General features: G+C 33.2%; 1 pseudogene; it reads left to right on the top strand.

The window, feature by feature from the left end:
• The first annotated feature begins 14578 nt into the window (after positions 1 to 14578).
• LOC111720006 lies at positions 14579 to 16087 on the top strand (annotated as a pseudogene).
• Positions 16088 to 22819: the final 6732 nt, after the last annotated feature.

Below are 22819 nucleotides of genomic sequence, written 5' to 3'. Positions count from 1 at the left end.
GTAAGTGTCTCAGTCTGGATTTGTATTCAGATCCTCCTGACTTCAGGGATAGTACTCTTTCTACTTTGTGATCCTGAAGTCTAAAATCAGATTACTGATTAGTATTAGAGGCACTTTTTTTCCTAAGAAAATTTATTTTATATTTCTTGTTTTTTTTAAAATTTCTTAGGAACTAAGAAGGATATGTGTCATTAAAATAAAGAAACTGACAACATTATTTACAGGATTCATGATATTTTTGAAGGTAGGGTTGTATACTATAAAGCCCACTGGCCATAGAATCAGGAGACTTGGATTTGAGTCCTAAAAAGTCATGTGATCAAGAACAAGTCATTTAATCTCCTCAATTATTCTCACCTGTGAAAAAGGAATGATTAAAAACCCAGATACTGTATAAGATGTAGGACAGTGTTCTGGAAAGAATATGAAAAATAGAGTGAGAGATCACCAGTAACAATCTAAACTTTGTCCCTTACTCCCATTTAACCTTGAGAAAAATTATATTTCACTGGGCTTTCCTTAATTTTATTACATATAAAATAAGAGGCTTGGATTAAAAAACTCAAAGGTTCTTGGCATCTCTGTATCTGAAGCCATTTCATAGGACTATTTCAAGCAAAAAATTTTGTAAATCTTAAGCATCAATAGAAATAATGATCTTTGCATAATCAGATTTTAGATTTGGAAATAAATATGGATAGCAATATATTCTAAAACCCTGATTAGCCCAAGATCATAATGCTGGTGTCAAGGATAAGCATCAGATCTAAGTTTTCTGACTTCTAATACAATATTACTTTTGCTTTCAGATATTATCTCTTCTATAAATTAGAAACATATATCACATGCATATGTAATATTACAAATATGAACTATAATAAATTATACATTTGAATGTATACACTATATACATTTGTGATAAGAATATGTGTAATTATTATAGAGTATTATAAATTATAACTATGTTTTAATCATCTCATAAAATTATAAATTCCATCACATCTTCATTTGGATTGAACTTTTCTACACTAGCTTCACCAGTCACTCACAGACATAAAAGCTTAAACAAAGAAGATTGTATATTTCAAAGTGTTAAAGCTATATGATAATTTAATCTCAGACTTCAAAGATCTCCATTTCTTTTGAGAAAAAGAAACACATGTTCAGTATTATAATAAGAGTTTATAACCAACCCATGCAAACCAAAGAAACAATCAACTAACTGAAGAAAGAGGGACACATATATATTAAAAAACAAAAACAAAAAACCTTGTTGGATTATGACATTCAAGTTTTGTGTTTATATATATATATATATATATATATATATATATATATATATATGTATTAATGATCTTTATAATCTCAACTATAGTTATATGGGCTTTGATTTAAGGAACATATATGTATTCGCGATGCTTCCTTTTTTGTTGTTTACCACCACTCTTTCCCTTTAGTCCCTTGATCTCTTACCCCCAAGGGCCCATCAATAAGTTCTTAATGACTTAAGGCCGAGCACTCAAAAGAATGAATGCTTACTTAATTTACTTATTTGTTATGTTGGTACATAGGTTTCCTTTTGATTCCTTTTACTTTTTACATATAAAACTTGCTTTTTATTTTTTACATATAAAATATCTGGTTTGTAAATCCATATTCTTCAGGAGACCTAATATCTAATAGTATTGCAGCAATTACTAATTATGTAACTCTGGGCATGTTCCTTAACTTCTATAGACCATAGTTGCCTTGACTATAAAATGAAGAGGTTGAATCAGGGCCCTTCAGCTTTAGGGTCCTAAGAGGAAAAGGAGAGATCATAGGTGTCCTACACCTCATAGCATTATTACAAGGAAGGAAGTGCTTAGTAAAATTTCAAGCACTATAATCATGCACATCTTTATTATTATTATGAAAGGGCTATATCATTGAGATAATGTTTGAAGAAACTGGGACTCTATAGTTGAAAAGGGAAAATCTCAGGAAAAATCTTTGGGCAAGTGAAAGAGGGTGTTTTTTAACTTTCATAACAAAGAGGGATTAAAATTATTCTACACAGAACTCCAGTGTACAGAGTTTGGAATGAGTAGGCATTTCAATTCAAAGTAAGGAAGAGCTTTCTAACAATTAGGACTGTTCAAAAACTGATTTGGCTGTCTCATGAAATAACCAATTCCCTATTATGCTAAAATGTTCAAACAAGGAATGGATGGCTATTTATCAGGAATGACATGGTAAGATTTCTCTGTTTGAGTAATTAGATAACTAAGTTATCTTTCAAGTCTACTTAACACATCAGAATTATATATAAATGTCAACTATTATTATGATGATTCTGTATCTTGAAAATGTTCTCTGTTCTTTTGTTTCCAAAATTGATATTCAAAATAAAACAAAATAACACAAAACTTTGGAATGCAATAGATTAAATTGTCTTTCTGTCTTTCCTTGTTTTCACTGAATAAGCAACATATAACAGACTATACATCTGTCTTTGCCCTCAACTTTCTCCCATTTACAGGTTATCTTCAATCATAGCCAAATAGAAACCTCCAGAGAGGACTCTACTTGTCACTGTCTTGCTCAAAAATCTTCAATGTCTCCTCTGGGTAAAAATAAAAATAAAAACTTGTTAGCCTGGTATTTATAGTATAATACAGTTTGGCTTCAATATAACTTTCCAATATTATTTCACCCAACATCTCTTTATACCTTCCAAGTGTCAAACTGGACATCTTAAGTGTTCCTGAAATCAGCTTCCTGCCTTCTGCCTCTGCATTCAGATAGCTCAACCTAGTTTCTCAAAATCCATGCTCTCTTCATGTATGCCATTTAAAATGATTTTTCTTCAAAGCTCATCTCAGCATTACCTCCTTCATGAAAACTTTTTTTTAAACAGCTACTAGTATCATCCACATCTTGTACCTGCTGCTGAGAATATCTGTTCAATCACCATCAAATTTCATATGAAAGCACCAGCTTGATAATTATTCCTTTAGCCCACAACTATAACTTGGAGAGGAGTCTCTTCTTTTGAATTAGCCAACTAGTTTACACAGTGGGGAGAGGAACAACTGGGTTCAAATTGGACCTCAGATACTTAATAGCCATGTGAGCCTAGGCAAGTCACTTAGTATACCTTAGCCTGATTTTTATTATATCTAAAATGAGATTATATCTCGCTCACAGTGTTGTTGTAAGGATCAAATAAGATAACTTGTAAAGTGTAATAGTATTACATAAAACCTAGATATTATTTAATTGTCTACCTTCAAAACTCTCTTCTTCTCTCTTTAATTGCCTTGCCACCAGTTTTTACTTTGTAACATATAATGTGTTTTTATTAGATTTGAGGAAACTTAGCAGCATATCCTGCCTATCGTTTATCTACTGTCTGTATTTGCATTTGCGGCTTCCTGATTCTTTCTGTTACCCACACCCCAGATGACTGATGTGAATAGTGTTGGCATTTAGAGGACTTTTCCATGGGATTTCAAAATATAAAATCTTTCTCCCTCCAATCTCTCAATCCCCAATTAGCTGGGATATATGAATCCAGGGAAAATCCAGGGTTTTCCAACAAAACAATCTTTTCTTGACTATGAAGTCATGGCCTGTGATTTATTAATGAATTAGAGTATCTTAGTAATAAGCTACTTGCTGTGACTCAGTTTGGCAATCAATCTTAGTCATAATATCGACATAGCACTGAAATTCTTTCCAAACTGAATTCAGTGAAGCCTACTATTCAAAGTCACAAAGATCCAAGTTCTTTTTTTTTAAATGGATCTAGTCAGACCAGGATTAATTATATTAGGATTATATAAAGGGTTAATTATTCATATATAGACTATTTACATCTAATCATGAATTGTTTTGATTAGAAATCTTCCAACGTCATAGCAAAGTATACAGGTTTTTAAGTAAATATTTGGTTGAAATGCTGTGCAAAATATTTTGGGTCTCAGGTATTATCAGGCTCCATAACTTCTATTCCTTTCTTTCTAATAAGCAATAGTCTATCAGGCAAAGAAAAAGGCCATTTTTCTGAACCTGTTTGAAAGAAGAATGGATTGCTTAAATAAAAATCAAGTGAATCTTGGGTGATATGATCATTTCATGTAAGAATTCATAAAAGAGAAAAAGGGAGAGATTATCTATATTATAAAATAGGCCCTAGATTTTGAGAAAACTGATTTCAAATAATTCTAAGAAAGAAGTCATAGGGAATTGGTAACATCCGCAATTCTCTCACCTCCCACCAATTCTTTCTCACCTTTTACAAAAGGAAAAGACTTTCATCTCTATTAATAAGGAGAGAGTTCCATAACAACAGGTTTGGGGCAAGTGATAAACGATAGATAAAGGAGTGATAAATAGATAAAGGAGAGTTTTTTAAAGAGGTATGTGGCCAACTTAGATTTTTTAAGTCACATACAAAAATGTGAAGATAGGAAATAGGGAGAAAAAATGGAGAAAAATCATATCCCTTCCCATTTGTCAAACTCCTGTCTCTGCTTCTCTCAAGCCTTCCTATTGCCTTCCTACCAAGTTACACAAATGATCCTGAAGCTACAACAGAGTAATGATCTATGCAAGTGGGGGAAACATCTACACCAGCAAAACTACTGACCTTGAAATATGTTTAAACCTATATCCAAAATTATTTATATACTGCATTGAAGTAGCTGTTTCTCAAGACTTATGGCTCATTTTCTCCTAGAACAGTTTATATTCTTGACTTCTATCATAAGAATATTTTAATAAAAATTAATCTCCAGGGTTCACAGGTAGGGTGGCAGCTAATCTTCATCTTAGCATGAACTAAGGAGCAATACTTAGTTTCCCTAGTTTGAAGAACAGGGAAAGGAAAATATTATGGAAGCATTGGCCAAATATGTTCCTATCAGAAAAGAATGATCAGGCTCTCTTGGCTGCTTAGCTCAGGTAGTTAGAACATATTGATAATGATGTCAAGATTTTGGTTTCCTTCCATATATACATATTAACAATACACATGCTTGCTTTTCTTTGTGCACAGTTACAATATTAATCACTTTAAATACTAAGATTCTTTTTCCCAAAAAAATTACTTTGCATTTTTATTGGTTTCTCTTTTAGTCACAATGGAAAAATAGCCACCATAATAAAATAATAAAAGCATAACAAATCCTTAATAAAATAATAAAAGCAAATAACTAAAATTAAATTCTTTAAATTTAAATTTAAAATTTAAAAGACACAAGTTCACTAGAGTCAGAGGTATAGCTTGCCAATAAGCATAAGTAAATTGTTTTTTTTTTTAATTGGTGATGTGTTCATGAGATAAGGTGGAGCTTATTACTTCTCTCTATAGAGCTCTGATTCTCTGAAGAAAAAAAAAATTGTCCCTATTTCTGTTCAGCAAACTGTAGGAAAATAGTAAAATGACTAGGAATGAGAACACAATAAATCACCAAAAGCAGATGGTATTTAATGTATTTTGATTTGGGAAGAGCTAAAGACAGAAGTATATGAGTTACTAACAAATATGCAATTCATCATTAAAAAGAGCTATTACTCCAGAGTTCTGGAAGATATCCAGAATAGCATTAATCTTTGCAAAAGAGATAAAGAGGACCTTGCAGAATAAGAGTCAACCTTACTTCAGTTCCCAGAAAACAATTTTTATATAAAGCCTGGAGTTTGAGAGGATGTGAGAGGGGAAGAATAAAATCCATAAAGCTCAGATCTAAAGCACAAATCTTCCAGACATGTCTAATGGTTTCTCTAAGGGTACATTATGAGCCTCTCAAATTTTTTTGTAATTCTTTAACAGCCTAAGATCGCAAGGGGAAGAAGGACTTCTTTAGACCCTGAAATGGATTTTGAAAGTCTCTCTGGAGAAGAGAGGCTACTTATGAAGCCTACACCAGCACAGAAGAATTGGATATGACCAAATGATCTGGTCAGACCAATCCATCATAGCTTATCTACACAGTCTCACTAATAGTAAGGACTCAAAATCACTGTGCCTACACTTTGGTATTTTCTTTAAAAGGTGAGGCTTAATAGAGCCACCAAACTTTCTGATCATCTTTGATGGTTTATAATGCATATCTCTCCCACTCTGTCCCACCACAAAAAGAAAAGTTTATCTAAAATTGCTATTTATTTTTGTCAACATCGTTGCCTCCCCTTCCCCATTAGAATGTAAATTTCTTTAAATCAAGGACCATTTTCTTTTTACCTTTGTAACTCCAGAACTTTGTGAATGGTGCAGAAGACAATAGGATCTTAATAAATGTATGTTGAATTTGAGGTCAACATGTGATATACAGGTGACCTAATTTTTCAGGAGACCTAAATATTTGTTAATCCTAGAAGGTTAAAAGACACCAATAAAGGTGAATTTCTCCTTTAATTATCCCAACTCAACAATATTTATTTTTTCCTAAGTGAAGGACTATTATCACTAATAATTGTTCTTTTACCACAACAGTAAATGAATCAACATTTATTAAGGGCCTAAGATGTAAAATGGAATAAACTAGAGGTGAAAATTTAAATACCAAAAGGGAAATAAGCCTCTCATAAGCCTCTCACCCACAAAAACCTTACAGAATTATATCAGTGATTGAAATTTATATCATTAGGGTGGTGCAATGGGTAGAGTACTAGCCCTAGATTCAAGATGGACCTGATTTCAAATCTGACTTCAAACACTTACTAACTGTATGACCTTGGTCATTTGCCACCCCTCCCCCCCAAAAAAAGAAATTATCATTATTACTTAAATAGCATTAGGAAGTCTCCAGGTGTTCCTTTCCTTTGCAACTTGTAGAAAGGATGTAGAATAGATCCAAGACAAAAACACCAACTTTACTAGAAGGCTGGATATATGTGATCAGGTAAGTGTTCAGGTATTATTCCCTTCACCAAATGGACCCATCCTTCCCAATATAAAGGTCTGTGCTGCAAGAGAAATTCTTTTCATGACCTACTCCTCTGTCCTCAGAAAACATGAATGAATGATTTCTAAGGTCTCTTTCAGATTGAAAATTATCTGATTTAAAGGGAAGAAAAAGATAACATTATTATTCCTACCTTACTGATTCACAAGTCCTTATGCCCATTCCTGTTTGCTGGCTTTGGGGCCAAGTCTGGGGCCTTGCATGGCCTATACTAGAACCATCAAAGCCACATGAAATTACTGTCTTATTGATAAGAAATTTTAATCTCAAGTAGTTTAAAGGATTTGTCTAGGATCATGTTAAGTAAATGTTTCTCATCACTACAAGGGATCTAGAATACTTTCTACTATATCCTCATATCTTTTCCATTATTGTCAAAGCCATATGAAATTAAATTTGTAATGTAGTTCACAGAATGACAATCTGTATTTTTTTTGAGGATGAGACAATAATTGAATTGAACTGAAGCATATCTCTTTATAGGCGGCTAAGTGGTAAAGTAGATAGAGGGTTGGAATTGATGTTAAAACAAAACAAAATAAAACCAAAAATCTGAGTTTAGATGTGACTTCAGATACTTCCTAGCAGCAAACTGTTGAGCAAGTCACTTTACCTTTGATAACCTCAGTTTCCTGATTTGTAAAGTTGGCATAATAATAGCATTTATTAGACAAGTTTGTTGTGAGGATCAAGTGAAATATTTGTCAAAGGCCTCAGAATAGTTCCTAGTACATACTAAGTTTAGTAAATGGGCATTTCTTTCCCTCTCCCATTCCCTAAATATGAGAAATTCATGAAGAGAAGACTGGAATGCATGCTGAGGTTGCATATGTGTGCAATTTGCATTTTTGTTTGAGGCTTTGCATATAGCTGTGCTCTTGTTGTCTTCTAAGTTTGTGTACTGATTTTTCCTGCCCTCCTAGTAGATTCTTATAGTCAAGTTGTTTTTGTTCCTATTTTTTTCATATTTTCCCAGTCTATATCTTGACTTTTAACTATATGTTGAAGTTGCTTCTGTTCCTAGGCTGTGGGTATGATCCACTGTCCCAGCTTTTAGGCATTTTTACTCTGATGTTTTCAGGGATAGTTATGGAGTATGTAAGTTTTTGGTATTTTCAAGGTGGTATGTTCTGGAGAGAGGTGTGATCATTACTGTACTATTTTGTGTTGTAGTGTATTCAAGAAGAACCCTTGTTCCTCTCACAGCTGCAAGTGTTAATACTCCTATGTGCTTTGCAACAGTAACCTGGAACTTTGTATAAACATTACAACTGGATCCTATTCCCAGTGCCAGCTCACAGTCCTCTGTAATTTCTTTCTAACAAGTTGTCTGACTCCTTTACCTTCTCTAGACTGAGAATTCCTGAATCTACTGCTACTGCTTTTGCAGCTATCTCCAAGACCTGTTGTTAATGCTGCTGCCACTATGTTCTGGGCTAGCCCTCATTTGAGTGTCACAGAATTTTCTCCTTCTGAGCTTTTAAATTGTCTTGTGTTGAAAAAAAAATCTTACCATGAGGTTTTGTTGTGCCTGACACTCCAGAATTAGAGATTTGACTTGTTATTTTAAAATTATTTGGAGGATGGTGTTGGGAGAGTTTGAATAGATTACTGCCTCTACTCCATCATCTTTGTTTCCAGATGTTAATAAGATTCATCTATTTTCCCTACAGCTATTATTCCATACTTTTTCTGCCTGCAATAGCTTAACTTCTAGAAACATCCAATAGATGCCTCCATATTCTCTTCTGTCACTCTCTTCTTAACTACTTAATTGGAATATATATCTATACCTTCATTGGAATAGAAATGGGAAGATTGAGTTCTATTACAGATACAGTTGTTAACTATCCATATAAACTTGGATAAATCATTTTACTTCTGAGCTGTTGTTTCCTTATCTGGGAAATGAGACGTCTAGCCTAGATGATCTCCAAATTCCTTCCAGCTGTAACAGTCTATGATTTTAAAACCATATTTTTGTGAGTCATTTCACTTCATGTTTGGAGGCATATGACTGTGAAGGCTTTTCTGGAGGCAACCTTAGTCTCAGTTGAAATAAATAATTACTCCAAAATGCAGCCAGTTGGTAAAAATGCAAACATTTATTTCTCCTTCCAAAATAGCCCGGTTAGTTGAGACCTAACTCTCTGCTTGAGCTCTAAGAGATCTTGCAGCTTTGTCCTTGGCTTCTGCCTCTGCTTTCTTCAGCCAGCACCAAGGTAGAAGATACAATGAATCTCTCTTGCCTCAAAGATAGGGCTTGTTGGCTTTCTTCCAGAGTCTCCTGTGGCCCTGAGGGCTTCTTGCTTATATGCTCTGCACTGCTCTGCACACACCCATCTTTATATCACTGGGAAACCATTATTTATAGGATTAAATCAATGCTAAACTAGATTTAACCATTGTTTCTATCAGTTCCATTTAGTACCTTGTTTCAAGTTCTGGCCCAAAATATCTCTTTCTAAGATCAAATCAACTCCAATGGCTTAACAGTTTGTAAAGATTCCAACATATAACTCTAGAAAGTCAATTGTTTTATATGCATTTCAGTGATATCGCAATTTTCTGTTTAACTTGAGTCAGCCAAATTTTATTTTACAATTTTGTTTCCTTCAAATAAGAAAAGATTTTTAACATGAAAATTCTAGGTTTGAAATAATAGTTAAGTTGTATATACTATCTATTGAAGGCATAAAATCAAATGAAATATTAAGAACTCAGAAATTATCTTAATATTTTAAATTTATTCAATGAATTAAAATGTGTCAGTAATGAATTTAGCAGTAATTTTGTGCTGTTCTTTATGTTTTGGAAAAGGAAATGACAAACTACTCTAGTAACTTAGTCAAAAAAATCCTAAAAAGGGATCATGAGGAATAAACTAAAATGACTAAACAATAACAATGCACACATATGTGTATGCGTATTTGTGTATGTGTGTATTTGGTCTATGTTATTAGGTATATTCCTACATTTATGTATATGCATGTATGTACATAGCACTTATATATATGTGTGTATATATATGCATATGTATAAATGATGTATGGTATTATGTGTTGCATATCTATATACATATACATATGTATGGATAGACATATTGAAATGTAATTAGGCAGAGGAGATACATTTGCGTGTTTGTGTGTATGTGTGTATAGTCTCCATACCAAAGCCTTTGGTTAGTAGTTTACCATAACTGCTCGTTTGAGAGGCATAAAGTTTACACTAGAGTTTATGATAACATGAAAAAACAGAACCCTAGGATCCCAATATAGAGAGGGGTACAAGGGACCTTAAATGGAGAGAGGAAATGAATTATGACTCTTTGGATTATACTATAGGAGAGAGAGTGACTGAGATATGTCATGTGGATATGCTTCATATATGATCTGTGAATATATCCTTAATTCAGCATAGCACTCCCATCTCCTTCCCAACTGTTTTTTTTTAATAGTGACTTCCTTTTACAGCTTTCTTTTTTGTTTTATTTTAATTTTTGTTTTCCCCAGTTACATGTAAAAACATTTTTATTATACATGTACATTCATATTTCCATATGAATCATGTTGAGAGAAAAAAATACACTACAAAAGGGAAAAACCACAAGAGCAAAAGGTGAAAATAGTACCTGTTGATCTACATTCAGTCTTCATAGTTCTCTCTTTGAATGTGGATGTTGTTTTCCATCCAAAATTTATTGGGATTTCTTTGTATCATTGAACCTCTGGAAAGAACAAACTTTATCATATCTTTGCACAATTTTGCTGTTGCTGTGTATGATGTTTTCTTTTTAAATTTTTTTTATTATAGCTTTTTACTTATAAGATATATGCATTGGTAATTTTTCAGCATTGCAAAACCTTCTGTTTCAACTTTTCCCCTCCTTCCCCCCTTCCCCTGGATGGCAGGTCAATATATGTTAAATATGTTAAAGTATATGTTAAATATAATATATGTATACATATCCATACAGTTATTTTGCTACACAAGAAAAAAATCGGACTTAGAAATAAAGTAAAAATAATCTGAGAAGGAAATAAAAAATGGACAAAAACAGAGGGAGTGGAAATGTTACATTGTGGTTCACACTCATTTTCCATAGTTCTTTCACTGGATGTACCTGATTCTTTTCATTATTGAACAAATGGAACTTATTTGGTTTATCTCATTGTTGAAGAGAGTCATGTCCATCAGAATTGATCATCATATAGCATTGTGATTGAAATATATAATGATCTCCTGGTCTTGCTCATTTCACTCTGTACAATGTTTTCTTAGTTCTGCTTGCTTCACTTAGCATCAGTTCATGTAAATTTTCCCATGCCTTTCTAAAATCAGCCTGTTTGCCATTTTTTAAAACAATTATAATATTCTATTGCTTTATGTATTGTAACTTCTTTAGCCACCTTCGAATTGATGGGCATCTACTTATTTTCCAATTCCTTGCCATCACAAAAGAGCTGACACAAACATTTTTGCACATGTGGATCCTTTCCCATCTTTTTGATTTCTTTGGGATACAGACTCAGTAGTGGCACTACTTTGCATATAGTTTTAAATTTCTCTCCATACTGGTTCACAACTCCACCAACAATGCCGTAGTGTCCATTTTCCCAAATCCCTTCCAACACTTATTATTATTTTTTTTCCTGTCATCTTAGCCAATCTGAGAGGAGTGAGATGATTGTGTTAATTTGCATTTCTCTAATTAATAGTGATTTGGAGCATTTTTCATATGATTAAAAATGATTTTAATTTCTTCATATGAAAATTGTCTGTTTATATCCTTTGATGATGTATAAATCAGGGAAAGGCTTGTATTCTTATAAATTTAAGTCAATTCTCTATATATTTTAGAAATAAGCCTTTTATTAGAAATACTGGCTATAAAATTTCTTCCTAGCTTTCTGCTCACCTTCTAATCTTGACTGCATTGGATTTGTTTGTGTAAAACATTTTTTTTAATTTAATGTAATCAAAATTGTCCATTTTACATTTCATAATGTTCTCTAGTTCCTCTTTGGTCTAAATTCCCCAAAGATCTGATAGGCAAACTATCCCCTACTCTCTTAACTTGCTTATAATATCCTCCTTTAGGCCTAAATCACGTGCCTATTTGGATTTTATTTTGATATGGATTGTGAGATGTAGGTCGATGCCAAGTTTTTGATATATTATTTTCCAGTGTTCCCAGCAATTTTTTGTCAAATAGTAAGTTCTTATCCTAGAAGCTGGAGTCTTTGGGTTTATCAAACAATACATTATTATAGTTATTGATTATTGTGTCTTGTGTATCCAATCTATTCCAATGATCTACCATTTTATTTTTTAGCCAGTATCAGATACTTTTGATGATTTTTGCTTTATAACAGGGTTTTAGGTCTGATAATGCTAAAACATCATCTTTTACAGTTTTTCATTAATCCCCTTGGTATTCTTGACCCCTTCTGTAGCTTTCAATCTTATGCCTATACATAGCTTTTCCTTCTCTGCTCTAGTGGCTTATTTCATCCCTTGCATTTTTGGGGTCTCCATTACCCCAGGTTTTTGGGGGAGTTTGTTTTCTTTTGCTGAGGCAATTGGGGTTAAGTGACTTGCCCAAGGTCACACAGCTAGGAAGTGTTAAGTGTCTGAAGCCATATTTGAACTCAGATGTTCCTGACTTCAGGGCTGGTACTTTATCCACTGCACCACCTAGCTGCCTCCTCACAGTTCTTTAATATGATAAAACAACTTGTCAATCACATTCAGCCACTGACTTAGAATATAAACTTCATTTTTAGATTATAAACTCATTTGTAAAATCATATAAAATAGTAAGATAAAAGATTTTGAGTTATGTAGCCTCATAAAGGAGGGAAAATAAGAGTAAAAGCAAATTAAACAAAGCTTTGTAGGCATCCCAAATGGTTAAAAAAGGCAAATTTATGATATTTAAGGCTCATAGTGGAATAAGGGCACCAAACAGAAGAAAAATTAAAATATCTACAAAGAGTTTAATAACATCCATTTTAACCAACAAGAAAAATACATTGCCCACATTTAGGTTAGCAACATTTACTTTTATGTACTTATGGAGAAAATAGTAATATCCAAACTGAATCAAGTATACATAGAAGAAATTCATCAGTCAATACACATTTTTAAAGAATTTTTCATGTGCCAAGCATCCTATACTAAATACTGAAGAAATAAAGGGAAGAATGCTCAAATGGAGGAGGCAATACAAGAGATATACAGTATAAATAGAAGGTAATCCAAAGGAAAATACTGAGATGAGGGGTGAGGGTGGGAAAAGTGCTCTTGTAAAAAGATAGGATTTAAGCTGAATATTGAAGAAGCCAGGCAGACTAAATGCAGAATTAAGGAGACAAAGCATTTGAAAATCAATCAGTGGAAAGTGAGGGAGATGTTGGATGACGTATCCTATGCAATGAACAAGAAGATTAATATTATTCTGCCAAGTGTAAGGAAAATAAAGTGAAATAATGTTGAAATGGTAGAAAGATGTCATGTTGTGATGAAATTTAATTGCCAAAAAGAGAATTTTATATTTGTTGGAAGAAATGGAAAAGAATTTGAATTCATTGAATGTGATCACATTTACACATTAGGAAAATCATTTTGGCAACTGAGTAAAGGGTGAATAAAACTGGGGATAGATGAGGCAACCAAAAGGTTACTGCAGTGGTCCTACTATGATGGGATGAAAACCTAACCTTAATTAATGACTGTACAAAAGAAGAGCAGAGAATATAAATGAGAGAAATTGTAAAGTTAGAAACAATTTGACAGAGGATTGAATATATGAGATGAGTACAAGTGAGAATGCAAGCATGACACCATGGTTGTGATCTCAATATGTAGGAGAATACCAGTGACTTCTATAATAATAAGAAAGTTGGGAATAGGAAAAGATTTTAGGGGGGAGAAACAAGTTCTGTTTTGGATATGTCGACTTAGAGATGATTATGCAACATCCAGTTCAAGATATCTAAAAGATAATTGACGATGAAGGTCAAAAGAGATATATAAATTATATAGTGTTGGATATCTAGATGTGTAATCATTTGAGTAACATCACTAGTTAAATCTATGTAGCTGATGAGACAAACAAATGAGATCATATAGACCCAAGAGAGAGAAGAGAAGAATCCAAATTGGGACAATCATATTCAAGTGTATCTTATATGTCATACAATTACTAGCATGTTCACAATCCACAAAGTATCTTAAGGATACAAAAATGCCAAAACTATGGGAAAACTTTGATATCCTTATTATTTTTTAAATTACAGACAGGTCATCAACTACTGATCTATATACCTACTCTGATCAATATAAAATTTAAAAATCATAATCATTTATATACTCATTAAAATATAGCCACTGAGATCCTTAGGGAACAGAAAGGCTTTCATATGCAATATTTCATAATAAACAACCTGACTACCATTATACAATTGATTGAAAGATATGGAAAAGACAATACTATACTGAACTTATTAGGTGCTGATTATCAAAAAGCATTTGATTCAATACAGTAATGCATCATCTCAGAGGTTCTCTTCCAACACTATCTCCTATTCATATATAGAAATCATCTAAGTTTCTTGAAATATAAAATAACAAAGATAACATGATTCAACAATCCTTTGTTTACAAACCATAGATGAAGCATAGCTTAGGCAGGTACATGCTAACTAAAAATATTTGTTTCTATTTAGGACAAAATTAAGCACAATGGTCAAATTCAGGAATTTCCTCTAAATGGAGTGATTTTTCTTATGGTCCATTAAATGTATTAATCCTTACTGCTAAAGCTAGGAAACATATAAACTCCTAAAAGGAATATCCTGTGGATATCCTACAACCATTCAAAAGAATCTGGCCTTACACTTCATATGAGGAAAATCAAGCAGATGAAGAGTATGTTTTTCCCAAATGATGGCATGGACATTGGATGGACAATCTATTGTCAGTGAATATGCCTATGAGGGATTGTAAGAGTGAACAATGAATTGGTTTAAGGAAAAAAAAAACTTCCAGTCATTATTACCTGGTACATATGGCTTTCTGCCTTGGATTACTGCAGAATATATTAATGGAAGCAGGGGATTTACACTGATTAAAACCCAAGATTTGCCTTGGGCAGTTTAGCAAATAGATTTTCCTGTGAAAATAACTGTGGAGACGTTATATTCTTCAGAAACAGAAGCATCAGAAAACTATTTTACTATTTCTTCATAAAGAAAACTTGTCTAACACTATATAAAATAAGCGAAATACAGAAGTTGGAAGAGAGCACAAAACAATTAAAAGCAAAAAGGATTATGAGAATGAAGGCTGACAAATGACACTAAGCTGGAACTTGAAAACTGCCAGTTGTGAAATACAAATTTCTCTATTTTAGGCTCTTCATGCACAGTCACTGGCAAGCATTATTTTGGAAGATGCTAGTGCTTTGGGCAGTATTGAGACATCTTCCAAAAGTTTCATGCTTTTTTGGATCTTCTTAAAGATGTTCGACTTAGGTAACATGTCATAGTAGCTGGTATAAATGAGGCAAATTTTGATTTCCTAGATCATTGCTGATATACTCTACAATATACTATAGAAGAAAATAATAGATCAAAGAGATTACAGATCTAATTGGAACCTAATTGGAATAATCCAAGATAAATGCTGAGCATCCAAAAAGTTAGTAGCACTGTTAGAACACCTTTGGCTCTTGACATCTTCCAGTTTCTACTCAGGAAGTCTTGTCTTCTTCCAAAGAAATTCAGAAAACTGAGGCCACTGATAATCAATAGGTTTCTCCTAAAAATTTGTCCCCAAACTATCATTATCATTTTTAGCAAATGTGATTGTTGAAACTCAAGATCAAAGAAGTCTTCCAGAAATAGAAGTTCCTCAGAGAAAAGCGCCAAAATGAGTGAACATACCTCAAAACACTCTTCAAAGAAACAGCATGAAAGTTTTTCTCATTCCTTTTCTGAGAGCCTGATGAGTGAAAAAGGCAAGGATATGAAGAGCATACACTTTTGGTTCATGAAAAATCAAAACATCTAAGTTGGAAAAAACACAGTCTTAGTAGGAAAGGGACAAAAGATAATGACAATAATATCTAAGACATTAAAATAAACACAAAATATCACTATATTCTAAATAGTCATTTTTTGTTCATGACATGACTCAAGTCTAGATAAAAATTTCAATACTTAGAAGCATGTACCTGGAGAAACTTTACTATACTTTATAATGATGAAATGTTTGGCATTTATATAAACTCCTGACAGTATAAATCTTTGAACAGAATTTTTTTAAAATTTAAACTGTATTTGTTTTCCAGAGCAGGGTTCCATGAAACTTGTTGGGGAAACTGCATTTTTTCCCAGTAATCTCTGACTACATTTTTTTAATTTTTAAAATCCATTTTATTTATTTATTTTAATTAAAGCTTTTTATTTACAACACTTATGCATGTGTAATTTTTCAACACTGACTCTTGCAAAACCTTTTGTTCCAAATTTTCCCTTCTTTCCCCCCAATCCCCTTTTCTAGTTAGCAGGTAGTTTAATATATGTTCGATATGTTAAAATATGTTAAATCCAATATATGTATACATACTTATACAGTTATCTTGCTGCACAAGAACAACCAGATCAAGAAAAAAGAAAAAAAAAGTGAGAAAGAAAACAAAATGCAAAGAAGCAAAGGCAAAGAGAGTGAGAATGCAATGTTGTGGTCTACACTCAGTTCCCACAGTCCTCTCTCTGGATGTAGATGACTCTGTTCATCACTGAACAAGAGGCACTGGTTTGAATAATCTCATTATTGAAGAGAGCCACATCCATCAGAATTGATCATCATAAAGTCTTGTTGTTGCTGTGTATAATGATCTCCTGGTTCTGCTTATTGCATATAGCATCAGTTCATTTAAGACTCCCCAGGCTTCTCTGAAATAGTCCTGATTGTCATTTCTTACAGAAAAATAATATTCCATAACATTCATTTTCCATAATTTATTCAGCCATCTGCCAATTGATGGGCATCCACACAATTTCCAGTTTCTTGCCACTACAAATGCCACAAACATTTTTGCACATGTGGGTCCCTTTCCCTCTTTTAAGATTTCTTTGGGATATAAGTTGAGTAGAAACACTGCTGAATCAAAGGGTATGCACAGTTTGATAACTTTTTGAGCATAGTTCCAAAATGCTCTCCAGAATGGTTGGATCTATTCAGTTTCACCAACAACATATCAGTGTCCCAGTTTTCCCATAACTCCTCCAACATTGGTCATTATCATTTCCTATCATCTTACCCAATCTGACTGGTGAGTAATGGTATCTCAGAGTTGTCTTAATTTGCATTTCTCTGATCAATTGTGATTTGGGTCACCTTTTGATGTGACTACAAATAGTTTCAATTTCTTCATCTGAAAATTGTCTGTTCATATCCTTTGATCATTTATCAACTGGAGAATGTCTTGAACTCATAAATTTGAGTCAATTTTCTCTATATATCTTAGAAATGAGGCCTTTATCAGAATGTTTGAAGGTAAAAATGTTTTCCCAGTTTATTGTTTCCCTTCTAATCTTCTGCATAGTTATATTTGTACAAAAACTTTTTGTTAATATAATCAAAATGATTATTTTGAGATCAATAGTGATCTCAAGTTCTTCTTTGGTTGCAAATTCCTTCCTTCTCCACAGATCTGAGAGATAAATGATCTTATGTTCTTCTAATTTGTTTATAATAAAATTCTTTATGCCTAGGTCATGAACCCATTTCGACCTTATCTTGATATATGGTGTTAAGTGTAGTTCATTGCCTAGTCTCTGCCATACTAGCTGTCAATTTTCCCAGCAGTTTTTGTCAAATAGTGAATTCTTATCCCAAAAGCTAGGAGGATTGACTATTTTATCCTGTGAACCTAACCTATTCCAGTGATCAACTAGTCTATTTCTTAGCCAGTACCAAATACAATGTTAAATAGTAATGATAGTGGGCAACCTTGTTTCACTTCTGATCTTATTGGGAATGGTTCCAGTTTATCACCATTATATATGATGCTTACTGATGGTTTTAAATAGATACTACTGAATATTTTAAGGAAAGTCCATTTATTTCTATACTCTCTAGTGTTTTTAATAGGAATGGATGTTGGATTTTATGAAATGCTTTTTCTGCATCTATTGAGATGATCTTTTGGTTTTTGTTCATTTGGTTTTTGTTATAGTCAATTATTTTCCTAATATTGAACCAGTCCTGCATTTCTGTTATAAATCCTACTTGGTCATGGTGTATTATCCCAGAGATGATTTTCTGTAATCTTTTTGCTAATATTTTATTTAAGATTTTAGCATCCATATTCTTTAGGGAGCTTGGTCTATAATTTTCTTTCTTTGTTTTCAATCTACCTAATTTAGGTATCAATACCATGTCTGTGTCATAAAAGGAATTTGGTAGGAGTCCTTCATTCTCTATTTTTTCAAATAGTTTGTATAACATTGGAGTTAATTGTTCTTTAAATCTTTGGTAGAATTCACATGTATATCCATGTGGTCCTAGGGATTTTTTCTTAGGGAGTTGATTAATAGCTTGTTCTATTTCTTTTTCTAAGGTGGGCCTATTTAACCAATTTACTTCTTCCTCTGTTATTTTGGGCAAGCTATATTTTTGAAGATATTCATCCATTTCATTTAAATTATCAAATTTATTGGCATAAAGTTGGGCAAAGTAACTCATAATTATTGCTCTAATTTTCTCTTTATTAGTAGAAAGTTCTCCCTTTTCATTTTTAAGACTTAACAATTTGATTTTCCTCTTTTCTTTCTCTAATCAAATTTACCAAGGGTTTATCTATTTAGTTGGGTTTTTCATAGAATCAACTCTTAGTTTTATTAAATAATTCGATAGTTTTTTTTTACATAAATTTATTTATCTCTCCTTTTATTTTTAGAATTTCAAGTTTAGTGTTTGATTGGGATTTTTTAATTTGCTCTTTTTCTAGTTTTTTTTTTTCATTGCAAATCTAATTCACTGATTTTCTCTTTCTCTATTTTATGCAAGTAGGGCTCTAGAGATAGAAAATTCCCCCTTAGTACTGCTTTGGCTGCATCCCACACATTTTGGTATGTCTTCTCATTATTATCATTCTCTTGGATGAAATTATTAATTGTGTCTATGATTTGCTGTTTCACCCATTCCTTCTATAGGATGAGATTATTTAGTTTCCAATTACTTTTCGGTCTGTTTTCCCATGGCATTTTATTGAATGTAATTTTTATTGCATCCTGATCTGAAAAGGATGCATTTATCGTTTCTGCCTTTGTGCATTTGAATTTAAGGTCTTTATTTCCTAACATATGGTCAATTTTTGTATAGATTCCATGAACTGCTGAAAAGAAAGTGTACTCCTTTCTGTCTCCATTTAAATTTCTCCACAGATCTATAATACCTAACTTTTCTAGAGTTCTCTTTACCTCTTTAACTTCTTTCTTATTTATTTTGTTGTTTGATTTATCTAGTTCTGAGAATGCAAGATTGTGATCACCCACCATTATAGTTTTGATATCCATTTCTTCTTCATCTCTCTTAATTTCTTCTTGAGGAATTTAGATGCTATACCACTTGGTACATTTTTGTTTAGTATTGATATTGCTTCATTATCCATGTTACCCTTTAGCAAGATATAGTGCTCTTTCTTATCTCTTTTAATTAGATCAATTTTTGCTTTTGCTTGATCTGTGATCAGGTTGGCTACCCCTGCCTTTTTAACTTCATCTGAAGCATAGTAGATTATTCTCCAGCCTTTTACCTTTACTCTGTATGTATCTCCCTTCTTGAAGTGTGTTTTCTGTAAAGAACATATTGTAGAATTCTGGCTTTTAATCCAGTCTGCTAACCACTTCCTCTTTATGGGAGAGTTTACCCCATTGACATTTCTGGTTAAAATTAATAATTCTGTATTTCCTGCCATATTATTAACCCCAGATTATGTTTTTCTCTTTCCTTTTCCTCTTCTCCCCCTTCCCAGTATTAAACTTATGAGCACCACTTGCCTCATGCAGCCTTCCCTCTTTTGGCTCCCTCCCTCCCCATTAGATTCCCTCTCCTTTTCTTAAGCCTTTCGCTTACAATTTCTGTATTCCCTTCTATTTATCCTACCTCTTCCCTTTTCACTTTTCCCCTCCCACTTTTCAATGAGGTGGAAGAAGTTTCTCTGTAATCCAAATATGTCTAATATTTTCTCTTTGAGCCAATTCTGATAAGAGTAAGATTCACACTATGTTCATCCCCCTCCCTTCTTTCCTCAGATATAATAGGTTTTCTTTGACTCTTTGAGAGATGTAGTACCTCCACTTTTCCCTTTTTCTAGTACATTTTCCTTTCCACCTCTGGATCCATTTTTATGTTATAACAGTAAAACCAAATTATACATGTAATCTTTATATAAGCCCATAACAGAAATATAGTTCTCAAGAGTTCTTTTTATGTTTTTATGCTTCTCTTGAGTCCTATATTTGGAGGTCAAACTTTTTGTTTAGCTATGGTTTTTTGTCAGAAATAAATGGAATTCACCTATTTCATTAAATGTCCATCTTCTTCCCTGGAAGAAAATGCTCAGTTTGGCTGGGTAAGTTATTCTTGGATGCATACCAAGTTGCTTTGCCTTTTGGAATATCAGATTCCAAGCCTTTTGATCCTTTAATGTGGATGGTGCTAGATCCTGAGTAATCCTCATTGTGACTCCTTGGTATTTGAATAGTTTTTTTTCTGGCTGCTTGTGGTACTTTTTCCTTGGTCTGATAGTTCTGGAATTTAGCCACAATATTTCTTGGAGTTCTAATTTTGGGATTTCTTTCAGTAAGCAATTGATGAATTCTTTCAATCTCTATTTGACCTTCTGATTTTATGACATCTGGGCAATTCTCTATGATGATTTCCTGAAAATCAGTGTCTAGGCTTTTTTTTTTTTTCATCATGGTTTTCAGGGAATCCAATTAGCCTTAGGCTATCTCTCCTAGATCTATTTTCCAGGTCTGTTGTTTTTCCCAAGTAAGTATTTAATATTTTTTTTTTTTTGGTTTTGCTTGACTGATTCTCGGTGTCTCTTTGAGTCCTTCATTTCCATTTGTTCAATTCTTATTTTTAATTTTCTTCATTTACTTTTTTATTTCTTTTTGTATTTGTCCACTTGAGTTTTAAATAAGTTGTTTTGTTCTATGGAATTTTTTTCATTTTGCCAATTTTATTTTTTAAGGAGTTGTTTTCTGTTTCCAGTTCACAAATTCTGTTTTTCAGAGAGTTTTTTTCTTTTTCCACTCTATCTTGTAATGTGTTACCTGCCTATGACAGCACTCTTGAAAAGCTTCCCTTTCCTTTCCTCATTTTTCTTCTACCTCTCTTTTAATAACCTTTTAAATTTCTTCTTTGAGAGCCTGATGTGGTGGGGACCAGATCATATCCACCTTTGGATCCAGAGACAAACTGTTTTTAGTCTCCTCAGGGTTTGAAATCTGCTTTCTTTCAGTATAGAAGCTATCTATATTTAGAGCCCATTTTGCCTTTTTATTTATTTTAACAACAACAACAAAAAAGCTGTAGTCTGTTTGTGGGGCAATGAGGGGTTATTGAGCTTCCTCAACAGACAACAGGAAGTGGCAGCAAAGTAGCAGCAGAAAGCAGCTGGTGGGCTGGGATCAGTGGCTCCCCTGGGATTCGCAGTTGCATGCTGAGATTGTGCTGAGTTCCTCCTGGTCCTGGGTGGATGTAGCCTGGTCCTGAGAGACTTTAGCATTTTGGGGTTATAGTCATTGCTCTCTGAGTTTTTAGATTTTCTGCTGATCTACTGACTTGCTGCCAGGGCAAAATTGCCAACACTGTGGTGGAGTTCTCCTTGCAGATTTTCATCTGGTGAAGACCACACCAGGCCCCATTCTGGTCTTCTCAGCATGAGCTGTTTTCTGTGCTCTCACTGCTTATCTACCTCAGTGTGTGTCTAACCTAGCCCCATTCCATCTCTGCTCACAAGCAAAAATAGAACTTTTCTAGCAAATTTCAAGATTATCTTCTTTTGGTAATGTGTTGTACTTCCAACAATCATGGGTTCTGAGAGCCAAGCACTAATTCAGAGGCTGAGTTTTGTAAAAATAATGTGTGTCCTCTTTACCATCTTGGCTCTGCTCCCAACAGTTATTTTAAATGGAATTTCTCTTTGTATCTCTTGATGTTGGAGTTTGTTAGTGATGTATAAAAATGCTGATGATTTATGTGGATTTATTTTGTATCCTACAACTTTGCTAAAGTTGTGGATTACTTCTAATAGTTTTTTAGCTGATTCTCTAGGGTTCTCTAAGTATACCATCATATCATCTGCAAAGAATGATCATTTGGTTTCCTCATTACCTACTCTAATTCCTTTAATCTCTTTTTTTCTTCTCTTATTGCTAAAGCTAGCATTTGTAATACAATATCGAATAGTAATGGTGCTAGTGGGCAACTTTGTTTCACCCCTGATCTTTGAACAGAGTTTTGATACAGATTTTCTCAGCTTTTGCTAATCTTTTTTTTAAATTATTTTCCACTTGTAAGTAAAAAATAAACATTTACTTTTTAAATTTTGAGTTCCATATTTTCTCTCCTGACCTCTCCCTGAAGAGGCAGTAAATTGTACATGTGCAGTGATGCAAAACATATTTCCATTCTCAGTCATGCTGTGAAACAAACCCATAGATAATCACCCCCCAGTCAAAGTTAAAAAAAAAAAAAAGAAAGAAACTGCAAAGCTAATATTCTACTTGGGAAAGGATGGTAGGAGATTAGGGAGGCAATAAAAGTTTAGAATAGGAAAT

Source organism: Sarcophilus harrisii, chromosome 3 (assembly GCF_902635505.1).
Source record: "Sarcophilus harrisii chromosome 3, mSarHar1.11, whole genome shotgun sequence".
In the NCBI taxonomy this organism is placed as follows: Eukaryota; Metazoa; Chordata; class Mammalia; order Dasyuromorphia; family Dasyuridae; genus Sarcophilus; species Sarcophilus harrisii.
The sequence above is the reverse complement of the archived record's forward strand: the minus strand, read 5'-3'. Positions and strand labels throughout refer to the sequence as shown.